General features: G+C 40.5%; 1 pseudogene across 1 annotated transcript; it reads right to left on the bottom strand.

Annotated features, from left to right (window-relative positions):
• Positions 1 to 264: 264 nt before the first annotated feature.
• LOC124047782 lies at positions 265 to 6,810 on the bottom strand (annotated as a pseudogene). The gene is made up of 8 exons (XR_006841129.1): positions 6,709 to 6,810; positions 5,453 to 5,591; positions 4,950 to 5,073; positions 4,174 to 4,326; positions 3,686 to 3,910; positions 1,503 to 1,671; positions 1,163 to 1,280; positions 265 to 963 (listed from the first exon to the last, which is right to left on the bottom strand). The product of XR_006841129.1 is annotated as a procathepsin L-like (transcript).
• Positions 6,811 to 18,274: the final 11,464 nt, after the last annotated feature.

The following is an 18,274-nucleotide window of genomic DNA, read 5'->3' as shown; positions in this document are numbered from 1 at the left end:
GTACACTATACACATTAGATTACACATTGGTACTTTACATCTTGGTCTAAGATCAACTAGATAAATTAAAGCTTGGACGATGGGTGCTATAGACAGCGCATAATCCTTTTAATAATCAGTTATCTTAGAACAAATGTAATTATAGCATCTGAGTGATAATGTGTAGATTCACAAGTGGGCTAGATTCACCAGTATACATTTATGATCTATAGCCGTTAGTCACATGATAATGGAGTCAGATTGATGAATGTAGTTTATTATTATTAAACACAATTTGAACTCATCTACATGTGTGTTAGAATGTTATACATCTCCTCTCACCACCCGGAGGCATATCAGTCTCAGCATCACTAGGCTCTTGTCTAGGCATTACTATTCAACACCTTTACTCAAACACAAGCTGCAGATAAAAGGCAGTGGGGGAAACAAACCCAGGTGTACCGTTCTCTTTTTGTCCCTCACTTTCAGAAACAAACCTCAGGAATATATATATATATCCTGTGTCTACAACAGTGTTGTAAATACAAACAGTAAGCACAAACTGACATGTGCTAGAGAATGTAGTCTAACTGGTCTCATCAAGTACAGTTACAAATAAACGGAATGGTTAACTCAAATAGAACTATACACACACATACAATCGCACCGACACACATAAAATCAAGTATAAAACAAAATTGGTAGAATTTTCATAATTTCCCTAAAACAGTGTTTCTTTAAAACCCATGCAGCAGGTTTCTCTTGCGCATTTCACAGACTTAGTTAAGGCAGCACTGCAGTCATCATGGCTCTTTTTTCAGAACGTTCGTCAAACATCTCTAAAACTACAACTCTGGGTCTAGTGTTCGAGAACTTACAGAACACTAGACCAGTGGGTAGCTGGCTGCCGTGGCAATGCCACAGTGATTCTTCCTGTCTTTGGCCATGTAGATGTAGCCTTTGTCTCCCCATTTCTCGCTCCAGCTGAGGAAGAGACAAAACATGTTAGTCCCACAGGTCTAGTTAGTAGGAAATTATAGATTCACTGCTGCTTTAGAAAAATGTATGACTTAGACCATAGTATCAGGACAAGAGAGGCATATTCCCGATGAGGAAATCAACCAATCCCGTAGTGGTGATGTAACAAACAAAAAACATCCTAGGAAGATACTATGTACTGTACCTGTTCTTGACAATCCAGAATTTATTGCAATCTACATCCTCTCCTTCAAAACCGTATCCCACCACCAGAACTCCATGGTCAAGCTCCTCACTGCTGCACTTCTCCTCATAATAGATCCCTACAGGGAGAGGACATAGTTCAATTAGTGGGCTAAGATACGGAGTTTACCTCAGTATGTAAAACCACCTGATCTGATTCAAAGACATCACCATTTGTACATGGTGAACAGGACAATAGACCAGTACAGATCACTGCTACCTCAAAAAATAGTAGGTAGGGAATCCAATCCTTGCAAATAATGTTACACAAAATGTAAGTTGCACCGCTAACTGCTACTCACCAGACTGGTAGAACTGGAAGGATTCGTGGCTGGCATCGATGGCGACAGAGACGGGGCCGACAGACGCCACAGCCGTCATCAGAGCGTGTTCTTTGCCACTGGGGATGTCCACAAAGCCAGTTTCATTGACAGCACTGAACTCGGGTCGGTAGTGACAAAGATCATCATCCTGAGTTACCAGGGAAGAACAATGGCCATGATTAGTAAAAAACAACATATTCCAAATATTCAAACAAGTCGGTCATTCTTGGAGACAAATCTCGCGTCTCACATCTCGAAATCTCACATCACAAATCTCACATCTCGCGTCTTGTGACGGCCGGCCGCCCAACAACCTGCCCGCTCGACCCTATCCCCTCCTCTCTTCTCCAGACCATTTCCGGAGACCTTCTCCCTTACCTCACCTCGCTCATCAACTTATCCCTGACCGCTGGCTACGTCCCTTCCGTCTTCAAGAGAGCGAGAGTTGCACCCCTTCTGAAAAAACCTACACTCGATCCCTCCGATGTCAACAACTACAGACCAGTATCCCTTCTTTCTTTTCTCTCCAAAACTCTTGAACGTGCCGTCCTTGGTCAGCTCTCCCGCTATCTCTCTCAGAATGACCTTCTTGATCCAAATCAGTCAGGTTTCAAGACTAGTCATTCAACTGAGACTGCTCTTCTCTGTATCACGGAGGCGCTCCGCACCGCTAAAGCTAACTCTCTCTCCTCTGCTCTCATCCTTCTAGACCTATCGGCTGCCTTCGATACTGTGAACCATCAGATCCTCCTCTCCACCCTCTCCGAGTTGGGCATCTCCGCGCGGCCCACGCTTGGATTGCGTCCTACCTGACAGGTCGCTCCTACCAGGTGGCGTGGCGAGAATCTGTCTCCTCACCACGCGCTCTCACCACTGGTGTCCCCAGGGCTCTGTTCTAGGCCCTCTCCTATTCTCGCTATACACCAAGTCACTTGGCTCTGTCATAACCTCACATGGTCTCTCCTATCATTGCTATGCAGACGACACACAATTAATCTTCTCCTTTCCCCCTTCTGATGACCAGGTGGCGAATCGCATCTCTGCATGTCTGGCAGACATATCAGTGTGGATGACGGATCACCACCTCAAGCTGAACTTCGGCAAGACGGAGCTGCTCTTCCTCCCGGGGAAGGACTGCCCGTTCCATGATCTCGCCATCACGGTTGACAACTCCATTGTGTCCTCCTCCCAGAGCGCTAAGAACCTTGGCGTGATCCTGGACAACAAACTGTCGTTCTCAACTAATATCAAGGCGGTGGCCCGTTCCTGTAGGTTCATGCTCTACAACATCCGCAGAGTACGACCCTGCCTCACACAGGAAGCGGCGCAGGTCCTAATCCAGGCACTTGTCATCTCCCGTCTGGATTACTGCAACTCGCTGTTGGCTGGGCTCCCTGCCTGTGCCATTAAACCCCTACAACTCATCCAGAACGCCGCAGCCCGTCTAGTGTTCAACCTTCCCAAGTTCTCTCACGTCATCCCGCTCCTCCGCTCTCTCCACTGGCTTCCAGTTGAAGCTCGCATCCGCTACAAGACCATGGTGCTTGCCTACGGAGCTGTGAGGGGAACGGCACCTCAGTACCTCCAGGCTCTGATCAGGCCCTACACCCAAATAAGGGCACTGCGTTCATCCACCTCTGGCCTGCTCGCCTCCCTACCACTGAGGAAGTACAGTTCCCGCTCAGCTCAGTCAAAACTGTTCGCTGCTCTGGCTCCCCAATGGTGGAACAAACTCCCTCACGACGCCAGGACAGCGGAGTCAATCACCACCTTCCGGAGACACCTGAAACCCCACCTCTTTAAGGAATACCTAGGATAGGATAAAGTAATCCTTCTCACCCCCCCCCCCCCCCTTAAAATATTTAGATGCACTATTGTAAAGTGGTTGTTCCACTGGATGTCATAAGGTGAATGCACCAATTTGTAAGTCGCTCTGGATAAGAGCGTCTGCTAAATGACTTAAATGTAAATGTTAAATGTAAATCCCACTGTAATGAAGTGGAAACTCAAATTTTCAAAGTTGAAGTTGTAAGTCATTCCAGATCGACAGCAAAAACTGCATGATCTGGGACCAGGCTAAAAGAACAGGACCTTACTTTTAATAAATGCATCTTCATACCCTATTATATTTGAATTCAGACTAATAGAACACAGGGCCTTACCTTGCCCACATAGGGGTAGGACGCCTCTGTGTCCAGGCCGCCGTTGTCCTTTACATACTGGAACGCCAAGTCCATGAGACCTCCATTACAGCCCTCATTGCCCTGGGGTCTGGAGCAATCCATCAGGTTCTGTTCACTCAGAGACACCAGATTGCCAGTCTTCCTGAATTGCTGGCCCTCTATGGCTCCGGTGGAACTGAACGCCCAGCAAGACCCACATGAGCACTGAGGGGGTAAAGGTTGTTAAACATCTTGTTACTTTTTCATGCCAGAAAACGACATGTGCATATTACGCCAGTAATAAATACATTTAAAATATAAATAACAATATGTATGCGCAATTTGCCACCTTATCTTCAGGATACTGTAAATTACAATCATGGTAAACAGCACTCAATCACGCCAGATAGTTCTCTGGAAGTAAAACCTTATTTAGTGACACAGTAGTGTGTGGATGAGTCATGACTCATGATTGATTCAAGTCTCACCTGGTTCTTGATGGGAGTGACGTAGCCCTTCTCTCTCCAGTCCACAGCTTCAGGGACCTGCAGGTAATTGGGTTCCATGAACAGAGAGCCCTTGTACTTCCTCTCAGTCGTCTGCTTGTAGCCGTTCATGAGCTGCCTGAACTCTTCGTTGGTCTAGGGAGGACAGAATCAGAACACGTTGAAATGTAATGTCTTCCCTGAAAATATGTGGTTTGTAATTTACCATCTGAATGGGAAATGTAATGTTTTTTAACGTCTTAGGGCTGTTTTAAAAGTTGTGCACTTAGCCATAAATCCTGTGTGCATCTTTAAAATACTACGAGTAAGTTTCAATTCTCTTCTCGGGAGAACTATTCCATTTCTGCTTGATAGTTGAAGAAACCTAACCTGCGAGTCTGAATACATTCCTGCTTTCATTGTCAACGCAGATACCTGTGCCTGTGAAATATTTCATACTGTATGTGCTTCAGCAAATCTATGGCATGGCAACAAAAAGATCCAGCTACACCACACACACAGTATGGGAAAGAGCTGCTGAAAAGTAGCTCCTGCTCCACAGTAAAATGTCTCAGCAACAGACTTGGACAGAAGTTCACTGGAACTGATATCAGCACCTGAAAATGTCCACTGCTTTAGTTCCTGCACCTCATAGAATATTAGCTCAAAAGTCCTGCAGTGTTCCTGGATATAAATATATACAGTACAGGGCCCAAGAATGAGTAGCGGCACCCATTTCATCCATGTCAAGCACTGCTCAGCAAGGTGATTCTTCTTACCATGTCACCAAAGTTGTTCATGCCCAGACGGTAGGAGTGTTTTCCCATAGAATGGTCCAGGTTGTGCATCTCAATTTTTTTTCAGGTTCTTTTCCCAAACCATCCTCCTCCAGCCCTCCTCACTCTGTAACAATGAGTGAAAAACAGTGAGAAAATATACACAATCATATACTGTCCCAGAACTATGTGCACAATCCATGCAATTAATGATATATAGGTGTAATTTACAGCTACATGTATGCACCACTTGATCAATTTGAGCCCCTTGTTGAGAACAGTGGAGGATGGTGGGAGGAGTCAAAGGAGGACAGGTTCATTGTACTGGCTGTAATGGAACTGAGTCAAAAGTGGTTTCTAAATGTTTGATACCATTCCAATAATTCCATTCCAGTCTTTACAATAAGCCCATCCTCCAAAAGCTCATCCCACCAGCCTCCACCCGTTGGGAGCTACTGAGGGGTTCCTATAACTATGTGCTCCTCTACTTGTGCTGAAACACCCACCTCATGGTAGTTCTTGCTGTGCCAGTTCTTCCACAAGTGCCAGTGGCCCTCCAACTGAGAGTCAAACATAGGGGCCGCATACACAGCACTCATACAGAGCACCAACGCTGCCAAGTACAGGGACATCATGGTCAAACAGCTGTGGAGAGAGAGAGAGAGAGAGAAGAGCTGAGTCAGCCTTGTATTTTCAGTGTAAAGAAGCTATATAGCATAAAATGTTGAATTTGTACCTTTGAAACAACGGCAGATCTTCAACGTTATATACAACAACAAAAAATCTGGGCAGTACCTCCTACTGGAGATTTGATCAACAACTATCCATTTGGTCTCCCATCCAGTGTTTTAACCAAGGCCAGTTTAGCTTTGACATGTCACTGACTACTACCAATGTGGTATTGTGTGAATGATTGAAAAATCTCAATTTAATTTGTTTTTAAATTACGTTTAATAAAAATGTTTTTTTTTTTTAAATCGCTGTTACTATGAAGTCATTACAAAGGGTAGCTTTAACAGAGAAAGTGAAATTTAACCATCCTTTATAAGTCATATCAATTGTAATATTTACGCCAATAAATCACTTGTGAAGTCATCAGCAGCTATTGTTTTAATTCAACCTAGGGTCCACAAACACATCACCTTGCACTTTCACCATCCTGTGAAGTGAATTCATCATAATGTATTTAATCTGCAGCCTAATAAACTGCATGCTTTCCCAACGAGTAGTAAAGTGAGGTCCACACTACTACTCCAAGTTTACTTCGATATGATGGTTATTATATTCACCAACAATCACAAAATTAATTTTACTGACACAAAAAGACTCCACCTAGTCCACTTAGTCACCTAGACTATTTTGTGTTGTCGACATTTGGAAAGTTAACTGAAGGTGTGTCATTACTTTTATCCGATATGTACTTTACTTGCTTTACCACCGTTGGATGGAAATGTGGTTTGTGAGAACAAAACAAAAAAACCTCCAAACTACCTTCCGCTCAACACAAGAAAATAGATTAAACATATGGATACTACACTACCGGTATTCCAAATTAAATAAATTGTTATGTATTACTTTATGTGATATCCCGAAATATTCGAGGGAATGTTTGGTAACAGCCGGCAGAAAAAGCAACATCAGAAACTGTAGACTAATATTGTCTTTCTGTATCAATCAAATCAAAGAGCAAATGCCCCTGGAAAATGTCCATAACCCAAGATCCTAACACTGTGCAAAGGACAGAATGGAAAGCAGTACTTACTTTTTCCCGTCAATTTGCAGTAGCAGGGTGATGATTTATGCTGCTGTTGCTGTGTAGTCAGTGAACAAGACACGACAATTTATACAGCCAGCTATATGTCCTATAGTGGTGGGGGCTGGCTTGTGATTGGCTGAAAGGGGACCGTATATCACACTGCCGGCCCGCTGAAAGATAATTTAAATAGCCCAGCACGTGATTCCTGACCACTTGGCCGTTTTCATCGACTCCGTAAAGATAAAACATCAAATTTGATTAAACATCTTTAGTGGGTTGATTTGATTACTGGGAAGCAAAAGGGTAGAAAGACACATCCCTTATAATTTTTTTCATCTTCGGTTACTTTGTAACAGTTCTCTCATCATGTGCGGGCGCAGAGGAGATGAGAGCATGGCACGCTGATGCTTATACAGCAATGACAAAGAAATAACCAGAAAAAAATGCTAAACATGTTCATTGTACAGTAATGACATGTTCCTGCTCTGTGAAGCATACAACAGCTTCAGTGTTTGTTAATGTCCTAATATGATAGATTCAAATAATAGCCTGAAGTTGAGAGAATGAACAAATTAACCTACATTTATCTACCTCAAATAAGATTATCTGCATTCTTTAGATACTGATTAATTATTGTGTGATACTCTTGTAAATCATTTGTTTGTGTAAATAATCATTCCAATTTCATTTGAAAGGTTTCTTACAAGCCTTTCAGTGTTTTCCTACCTCTTCTTAACATGTTTTCTTTTTAAACATTGATAATACATTTTAAACCCACTTAATCAAAGCACACAGAAAACACATTAATCAATACATTGTTTCTAAACAATTGTGTAATGTCACTTTTGCCTTGTCAGCTTTAGGAATTTCTGCCTGTCGACCAAACATTCACACAGGAAGAAGGGGAGGGATTATCTTCTTGGGCTGCTGCTGAATCTGTTGTTACTGATAGGAAACACACACACACACACACAAATCCTGTATATATGTGGTTAGTAAAGTGATTCCTTGATTGGTATTGGTGTGTCTACAAAAACACTACGGGGAAATCAATGAATGGATGGGTATTGAATAGTTCATTAGGTTTGTTTAAGATTTCCTAGTATTGATCGATCATACTAAGAAGTATGTTTTGATAACAATGCAGTAATGTATCTGTGTAACTTCAAACTTTTGCTGACACTGATTACAATCTAACAGAAACAGATGCACTTTACTCCCCCTGTCAGACTTGAAGTGTACTACAGGTAATGTAACTGTCATGACCATTGAGTTCAATACAGAGTTGAAAACTGTGCATTTGGAAAGTACTCAGACCCATTCACTTTTTCCACATTTTGTTACATTACAGCCTTATTCTAATATTGATTCAATCGTATTTTTTCCTCATCAATCTACACAGAATACCCGATAATGACAAAGCAAAAATATCACATTTACATAAGTATTCAGACCATTTACTCAGTACTTTGTAGAAGCTCCCTCCTGTTCATTTACATTTACATTTAAGTCATTTAGCAGACGCTCTTATCCAGAGTGACTTACAAATTGGTGCATTCACCTTATGACATCCAGTGGAACAGCCACTTTACAATAGTGCATCTAAATCTTTTAAGGGGGGGGGGGGGTGAGAAGGATTACTTTATCCTATCCTAGGTGTTCAGCCTGTACATTAATGATCTGCCTTCTGTCTGTACTGGGTCTGAAGTTCAAATGTATGCAGATGATACAGTGATATATGTGCATGCAAAGAGCAAACAACAAGCTGCACAAGAACTCACTACTGTAATGGTCCAGGTTACAAAGTGGCTCAGTGACTCGTGTTTGCATCTCAATGTGAAAAAAACTGTTTGCATGTTCTTCACAAAGAAGGCAACAGATGCTACTGAGCCAGATGTCTATGTGTCAGGGGAGAAGCTCCAGGTGGTATCTGATTTTAAGTACCTTGGCATCATACTTGATTCCAACCTCTCTTTTAAAAAGCATGTTAAAAAGGTAATTCAGATAACCAAATTCAACCTAGCTAATTTCGAATTTATATGAAATTGTTTGACTACAGAGGTAGCAAAACTGTACTTCAAATCTATGATACTCCCCCACTTAACATACTGCTTGACTAGTTGGGCCCAAGCCCTATTCAGTCTGTCGACAAACAGGCTCTCAAAGTGCTTGATAGGAAGCCCAATAGCCATCATCATTGTCACATCCTTAGAAAGTGTAACGGATGTGAAACGGCTAGCTTAGTTAGCGGTGTGCGCTAAATAGCATTTCAATCGGTTACGTCACTTGCTCTGAGACCTTGAAGTAGTAGTTCCCCTTGCTCTGCAAGAGCCGCGGCTTTTGTGAAGCGATGGGTAACGATGCTTCGAGGGTGACTGTTGTCGTTGTGTGCAGAAGGTCCCTGGTTTGCGCCCGGGTATGGGCGAGGGGACGGTTTAAAATTATACTGTTACATTGATGCTGTTGACCCGGATTACTGGTTGCTGCGGAAAAAAGGAGGAAGGTCAAAAGGGGGGTGGGTGAGTGTAACGGATGTGAAACGGCTAGCTTAGTTAGCGGTGTGCGCTAAATAGCGTTTCAATCGGTTACGTCACTTGCTCTAAGACCTTGAAGTAGTAGTAGTAACGATGCTTCGTGGGTGACTGTTGTTGATGTGTGCAGAAGGTCCCTGGTTCGCGCCTGGGTATGGGTGAGGGGACGGTTTAAAATTATAATGTTACAAAAGCATGAGCTCTTGAGTTGGGAAAATCTTGTGCAATACACCGACGCATGTCTTGTATTCAAGATCCTTAATGGCCTGGCTCCCCCTCCACTCAATACTTTTGTGAAACAGAAAACCCAGACATATGGCAGCAGATCCACAAGGTCTGCCATGAGAGGTGACTGTATAGTTCCCCTAAGGAAAAGCACCTTTAGTAAATCTGCATTCTCTGTGAGAGCTTCCCATGTCTGGAATACACTGCCATCAGACACACATAACTGCACCACATATCACACTTTCACAAAATGCTTGAAGACATGGCTAAAGGTCAATCAGATTTGTGAACATGGTCCCTAGCTGTGTGTTGCCGCTTTCCATGTTGTCTGTTGTCTGTAGCTTGTGAGGTGTGGAAACACTTTGTTGCTTTTATGAATTTTGTCTTGCTGCTTTTTGGTCTATGTTGCTCTGTCTGTATGCTACGTCTTGCTTGTCCTATGTTGCTATGTCTTGCTTGTTCTATGTTGCTATTGTCTATATTGTAATTGTTTTTAATAACCTGCCCAGGGACTGCGGTTGAAAGTTAGCCGGCTGGCTAAAACCGGCATTTTTACTGAAACGTTGATTAATGTGCACTGTCCCTGTAAAAAATAAAAAATAAACTCAAACTCAAGCCCCTATGATATTGATTACAGCCGCGAGTAGTCAAACGTTCATGGAAGACCAGCAGGGTCAAATAATAATCACAGTGGTTGTATAGTGTGCAACAGGTCAGTACCTCAGGAGTAAATGTCAGTTGGCTTTTCATTGCCGAACATTCAGAGGTCGAGAAAGCAGATCCACTTATTTTTCAGCTTCTCCTCCTCTTTCCCACTAGAGAGCGACTTTCTAACGGTTATTCAGCTCAGCAGTAGATCCCAGGCCTACAATGAACAAGTTTAGCCTACTCTGACAAATGATAACTTGACTTAATGAAAGAGAACTAAAGGCAGGTAAACTTGTGTGTGGTAGAAAACCCTATGTTAACCTTACACTTCTCTCTGTCAGTTTCAACTAAATGGACTAGAGTGTGTAAAATAAAAACACAGGGATAATATCGCTCTAAATCAAATCAAACTTTATTGGTTGTGTAGACAGATTTGCAGGTGTTCTAGCAGATGGCACGAAAGGCTTATGTTACTAGCTCCCACAGTGCAGTAGAATGTCTAGCAAATACAATAAAAATACACAAATAAATACACAAATGACAGAACAAGTCCAATTAACAATCCAGAATAGATATACGCATGAGAATGTGTCAGAATATAAACAGAACATGAACAGTATATTATGGAAGAGTATGTACAGTAGTAGCTATATTAGGATGTCGAGAATACAGTATATACACTACCAGTCAAAAGTCTGGAATCAACTACTCAAAGGAGGCCGAGTTTCACAGCTTCTCTCCGCCCGCCCAGTCTTCTCAAATGAACACGAGCTTAAACACACTGCTCAATGCACACAGGAAGGGGACTAAAACACTCGACCATGACTAGGGCTGTTGCCACGAATGTATTACCGCCACACCAGTTGTCATGAGTCATGACTAGGGCTGTGGTGGTCATGAAAATGTGTCAGCCGGGGATTGTCAAGCAAATAACTGCCGGTCTCACGGTAATTGACCGTTAATTAACATAAACACACTTAGCATCTCCTGGCTTCCACGTATAGCCTAAAAGACACCGATGCAGACCTTTGGAACATTTTCATTTTAAAAAGTCGAATAAATCCATGTAATATTGCCTACACCATCACAATATCCACAATATCACATCCATTATTTATTTTCCACAGGTCTAAAGAAACATGAGAGGAAGAAAATGTAGTCTATTTCAGAAGAACGGAATAGCATACTCTGAGGTATCCTTATGTTACTCCCTGATCTGGCTATGCCAAATCGCTGTGAGCTACACTAGTTATCTTAGCAGACAAGAATTGCTTAGAATTCTGTGGCATTATTTTATAGCATGAAGAATGCAATTGAACATAGCTGAATAAAATAGAAAGGATGTTTCTCCAAACGATTTGAGGGAGTGTGGCTATTCTGTGTTGAGGGGTTAACAAAGAAACAGGTCCTCCTATTTGCTTAATTTAGAGTTATTTATGCAACTGTGGTTGTGATACAAACGTTGGGCTATATGTTTAGATGTTTTATACATTCTGAGGCTGCATGATGCAACTCTTAATGATGATTTGAAAAAAGCTGCATTAAAGGCATGAGCTCTGCTTTGTTTCGTATACACTCTTCATCAGTCTCTCATTCACAATTTGACAAGCACTTGATAATACCTTGAATTTCCTGGCGGCATCCTCCTACTGTGGCCATAATGCCCCCTAAAGAAATCCATGCCGTAGTGCCCTTGGGCTGAATATAATATGTATAATTCCATTCTCCCAGTTGCATGTTCCAAAGCACCTCTCACTCACATGGCTCTCAGATATCTAAATTCTTATTAACCAATGCTTCTCAAGTGATCAGATTCTTCTCACGTGATCAGATTCTTCTCACAGGCATCTGACAGGCACATCGGGGACTCAACTGATTCGGTCCTTCTTATCGTTTCACATCCGTTACAACAGCAAGGGCGGTTCGTTGCTCCAGAGCCTTTCCGTTCACCTTCCCACTCCTGGGCCAGACTACACTCAATCATATGACCCACTGAAGAGATGAGTCTTCAGTAAAGACTTAAAGGTTGAGACAGAGTTTGCGTCTCTTACATGGGTAGGCAGATCATTCCATAAAAATGGAGCTCTATAGGAGAAAGCCCTGCCTCCAGCTGTTTGCTTCGAAATTCTAGGAACAATTAGGAGGCCTGCGTCTTGTGACCGTAGTGTACGTGTAGGTATGTACGGCAGGACCAAATCAGAGAGATAGGTAGGAGCAAGCCCATGTAATGCTTTGTAGGTGAGCAGTAAAACCTTGAAATCAGCCCTTGCCTTGACAGGAAGCCAGTGTAGGGAGGCTAGCACTGGAGTATTATGATCAAATTATTTGGTTCTAGTCAGGATTCTAGCAGCTGTATTTAGCACTAACTAAGTTTATTTAGTGCTTTATCCGGGTAGCCGGAAAGTAGTCCATTGCAGTAGTCTAACCTAGAAGTGACAAAAGCACTCAGATGGTTTTGTCTGGCTAATAGCCTACACAAACAGAGCACCACAATATGAGTCATAATACCCATAAAACCTAGCGGTTTTCCCATATGGGATTTTAGAAACAGCTCAAATAATGGCTGTGTTTTGTGTAGGCTTACCCTAGAGTGACGTTTTGATAATCTCTCTCGGACAAGAGGACTTTTATCAATACATCAGTCTCTATTTACTCTCATGGTATGATCAGACATAAGCTACGGACAACGAACACAATTGCATTTTATCCATGGCAATTTGAATGCACAAAAACACCGTGATGAGATTCTGAGGCCCATTGTGAGGCCACATTTTTTTAAAGGTATCTGTGACCAAAAGATGCATATCTTTTTTCCCAGTCATGTGAAATTCAGAGATTAGGGCCTAATGAATTTATTTCAATTGACTGATTTCCTCACATGAACTGTTATTCAGTATAATCAATGAAATTGTTGGATTTATATTTATATTTTGTATTTTTATACCATTTATATTTTTGTTCAGTATAATTCAATCCAATTTTTTATTATTATTATTTATTTTGGGGGGGGATCAGTGTGCCGTCCACGGGACTGTTAAGCTAACGTAGGCTAATGTGATTAGCATGAGGTTGTAAGTAACAAAAACAATTCCCAGGACATATCTGATATTGGCAGAGAGCTTAAAGTCGTGTTAATCTTACTGCACTGTCCAATTTACAGTAGCTATTACCGTGAAATAATTCCATGCAATTGTTTGAGGAGACTGCAGATTTTTTAACATGAACGATAATATAAAACAAATTTGGCACATTTGGGCAGTCTTGATACAAAATGTTGAACAGAAATCCAATGGTTCATTGGATCAGTCTAAAATGTTGTATACACACTGCTGCCATCTAGGGGCCAAAGCTAAATTTCACATGGGCTGGAAAAATATATTATGGATATTCCCATGCATTTCAAAGATGATGGTACAAAAAAATACAAAAGAACGGTTGGTTTTGTCTTTGTATTATCTTTTACCAGATCTATTGTGTTACATTCTCCTACATCCCTTTCACATTTCCACAAACTTCAAAGTGTTTCCTTTCAAATGGTACCAAGAATATGCATATCCTTGCTTCAGGGCCGGAGCTACAGGCAGTTCGATTTGGGTATGTCATTTTAGGTGAAAATTGAACGTTTAAGTTTTTTTTTCTCACTATTTCCTTATTTTAGAAAAAAGTATCTCTTTGGGTCTGTGATTCTCTCAAAAAAAAATCAATTTAGAGGCCTATTGCTACAGTATCAGAATGCATCACCTTGCAGTTTTGTGTGCAAATGTTTTCACCACAGCTTGTAGGTCCAGGTTGCGGGCCGAATTGTTTTCTGTACTGAGTATTGACAACCCAGACAGTCTTTCCTGAAACGTTGTGCTTCTAAGGTTGTTCATTATGAGTTTTAGTTTAGTTTTAGTTTAGAGAACGATCTCTCTGCAGAAGTGACAGTTGCATGGATGGTTAAAAATAGTTGGATTGCAGTAGTAACGTCAGGGAAACTGGGCAGAAGGGATTGGTGCTTCATCTCATATTCTCCTTAATTTCCAGCCTCAACAAGTTACGGAAAGATATTTACTGTATAGGAAGCTATGGGTACAAGTCGTCTGGATACTGGGCAGCCAATAAACTGGCAGATGCAAACAGATTATAATCTTTAGCGGACAACAGTTCTTGACGGCTCAATCAAAGAAAGAGGGTTGCGATTTCATTCATACTGGTGAACCGGCGTTTGAGCTGTGTGGTTAAAATATCAAAGTAGCATTGAACACAGACACTGTAAAATGTTCCTCTGCATCCTGAAGCCTGTTTTTGTGCATCACTTGGTCCTGCCTTTTGTTTATCCATCCCACTCTCTGTATCTGAGTTCGACCTGCTGATTCAACTTACTTTTTTGAACTTGATTGCCAATTAAGTAAGTAGGTGGGCAGGCTGTCTCCTTCCGTTGAGCAATAGGCCAATTAGATGCATGACAATGATAGGCCTATTGTCTCTGACTCACCTACTACTAATGTAGATTATTGTAAAACACAAAACACAAAAGCTTCCTACATGTGGAAATTAAAAAGGTTGAGATGATTATATTAGATTCTGGGTGTGCTGTTCCTACATTTTGTTTTCACTAGTAAAGTGCAAGCAATTGTTCATTCAGGTTATGGGTGTTTCCTCTTGAATTTGGTAAAAAGGGAAGTGAATTCGCTCATTTGCTTGTTGACAAACCTCTTGTGTGTATCAGACACACAGTTTTTCTCTTAGAGATTATATTTCTCACCCATCTACACACAATACCCCATAATGACAAAATGAAAACATGTTTCAAATTTAGAAATGTTTTCAAATGTATTGAAAATTAAATAAAGAAACATCTAATTTAGCCTACATAAGTATTCACACCCCTGAGTCAATACAGTACATATTAGAATCACCTTTGGCAGAGATTACAGCTGTGAGTATTTCTGGGTAAGTTTGTAAGAGCTTTGCACACCTAGATTTTACAATATTTCACATTATAATTTTTTTAAATTCTTCAAGCTCTTTCAAGTTGGTTGTTGATCATTGTCTAGACGGCCAATTTCAAGTCTTGCCATAGATTTTTAAGCCAATTTAAGTCAAAACTGTAAATAGGCTACTCGGGAACCAGTGGTGTAAAATATTTAAGTAAAACTTCTTTAAAGTCCTAGTTAAGTAGTGTTTTGGGGGGTATCTGTACTTTACTATTTATATATTTGACAACTTACTTTTTACTCCATACATATACCCTGACACCCAATAAGTTCTCATTACATTTGGATTGCTTAGCAGGACAGGAAAATGGTCAAATAACTCAATTATCAAGAGAACATTCCTGGTCATTCCTACTGCCTTTGATCTGGCGGACTCACTAAACACACATGCTTAATTTGTCGGGGGTGTTGGAGTGTGCCCCTTGCTATGCATCTGGTTTGCTTAATATAAGGAATTTGACATTTTTACACTTTTACTTTTGACACTTAAGTATATTTTGCTATTACATTTAATTTTGATACTTAAGTATATTTAAAACCATACTTTTAAACTGTTACTCATAATATTTTACTTGGTGACTATCACTTTTACTTGAGTCATTATTTATTAAGGCATTTTTACTTTTAGTCAAGTATGACAAAATAGTACAATTTCCTGCACTGTCAGGAACATTCAATGTCGTGTTGGTAAGCAACTTCAGTGTATATTTGGCCTTGTGTTATAAATTATTGTCCTACTGAAAGGTACATTTGTCCCCCAGTCTTTTCCTCAAGGATTGTGTCTGTGCTTAGCCTTATTTCGTTAATTTTAATAAAAATAAAAACTCCCTAGTCCTTGCCGATGACAAGCATACCCATAACATGATGCAGCCACCACCATGTTTGAAAATATGAAGAGTGGTACTCGGTGATGTGTTGTGTTGGATTTGCTCCAAACATAATGCTTTGTATTCAGGACATCATTTTTTTCATTTTTTTTGCAGTTTTACTTAAGTGCCTTATTGTAAACAGGATGCATGTTTTGCAATATTTGTATTCTGTGCATGTTTCCTTCTTTTCACTCTGTCAATTAGATTAGTATTGTGGAGTAACTACAATGTTGTTGATCCATCCTCAGTTTTCTCCCATCACAGCCATTAAAATCTGTAACTTTTTTAAAGTCACCGTTTATCACGCCCCGACCTTAGAGTTCCTTATTATTTTCTATGTTTGGATAGGTCAGGGTGTGACTCGGATGGGAAAGTCTATGTTTTCTATTTCTTTGGTTGTGGCCGTGTGTGTTTCCCAATCAGAGGCAGTTGTCTATCGTTGTCTCTGATTGGGGATCATATCTAAGTTGTAATTTTCCTTTTAGGTTTTGTGGGATCTTGTTCTCTGATTAGTGTTTTTGCCTGACAGAACTGTTCGCTTTCATTTTCACGTTTGTTATTTTGTTTGAGTGCTTTTTGAATATTAAAATCATGAATACTTTCCACGCTGCATCTTGGTCCCCTCTTCCTACCACAAACGAGAGCCGTAACACCGTTGGCCTCATGGTGAAATCCCTGACGAGTTTCCTTCCTCTACGGCAACTGAGTTAGGAAGGACTGTGTCTTTCTAGTTACTGGGTTTATTGATATACCATCCAAAGTGTAATTAATAACTTTACCTTGCTCAAAGGGATATTCAACATCTGCCTTTTTCATTTCTACCCATCCACTAGTAGGAGCCCTTCTTTGCGAGGCATCTGAAAACATCCCTGGTCTTTGTGGTGAATCTGTGTTTGAAATTCACTGCTCGAATGAGGGAACTAGTAAATAGTTGTATGTGTGGGGTACAGAGATGAGGTGGTCATTCAAAATCATGTTAAACACTTATTGCACACATAATGAGTCCATGCAACTTGTGACTCCTAAACTTATTTAAGCTTGCCATAAGAGGTTGAATACTTATTGACTCAATATATCTCAATTTAATTCATTTTAAATTCAGGCTGTAACACAAAAACATTTAAAAATCAAGGGTGTGAATACCTTCTGAAGGCATTGTAAGTTTTTGCCTATTAGATGTAGTCATTTACTCTGAATTATTCCGTAAAAGTATCATGTGTTGTATGTATCCTACACTGTAATCGTTTTTGTCAATTGTTTTGTGAGTAATACATCCTGTTAGTTGAATTGAGTAAATGAAGTCCTCGTTTTACAGAGCCATTCTTTGATTGAATATAAGCTCATAAATTAGTGGAGTCAATGGTAAACCAATCTTTTGATGTACATTTTATGTCATAGGGGTGTATTTTCTAAGGTGTTACGACCACTGTGACGTACCATTTGATAATAGTATGCTTACTGTTTAAACTGTAACACGTCAGATGACTTTAAACTTGAGACTACAGTTGTGCTAATATTTCATGAAGTCTAATGGTAAATGTTATGTACACTATACACATTAGATTACACATTGGTACTTTACATCTTGGTCTAAGATCAACTAGATAAATTAAAGCTTGGACGATGGGTGCTATAGACAGCGCATAATCCTTTTAATAATCAGTTATCTTAGAACAAATGTAATTATAGCATCTGAGTGATAATGTGTAGATTCACAAGTGGGCTAGATTCACCAGTATACATTTATGATCTATAGCCGTTAGTCACATGATAATGGAGTCAGATTGATGAATGTAGTTTATTATTATTAAACACAATTTGAACTCATCTACATGTGTGTGTTAGAATGTTATACATCTCCTCTCACCACCCGGAGGCATATCAGTCTCAGCATCACTAGGCTCTTGTCTAGGCATTACTATTCAACACCTTTACTCAAACACAAGCTGCAGATAAAAGGCAGTGGGGGAAACAAACCCAGGTGTACCGTTCTCTTTTTGTCCCTCACTTTCAGAAACAAACCTCAGGAATATATATATATATCCTGTGTCTACAACAGTGTTGTAAATACAAACAGTAAGCACAAACTGACATGTGCTAGAGAATGTAGTCTAACTGGTCTCATCAAGTACAGTTACAAATAAACGGAATGGTTAACTCAAATAGAACTATACACACACATACAATCGCACCGACACACATAAAATCAAGTATAAAACAAAATTGGTAGAATTTTCATAATTTCCCTAAAACAGTGTTTCTTTAAAACCCATGCAGCAGGTTTCTCTTGCGCATTTCACAGACTTAGTTAAGGCAGCAC

This window comes from Oncorhynchus gorbuscha, linkage group LG11, assembly GCF_021184085.1.
Source record: "Oncorhynchus gorbuscha isolate QuinsamMale2020 ecotype Even-year linkage group LG11, OgorEven_v1.0, whole genome shotgun sequence".
NCBI classification, from domain to species: Eukaryota; Metazoa; Chordata; class Actinopteri; order Salmoniformes; family Salmonidae; genus Oncorhynchus; species Oncorhynchus gorbuscha.
The sequence above is the reverse complement of the archived record's forward strand: the minus strand, read 5'-3'. Positions and strand labels throughout refer to the sequence as shown.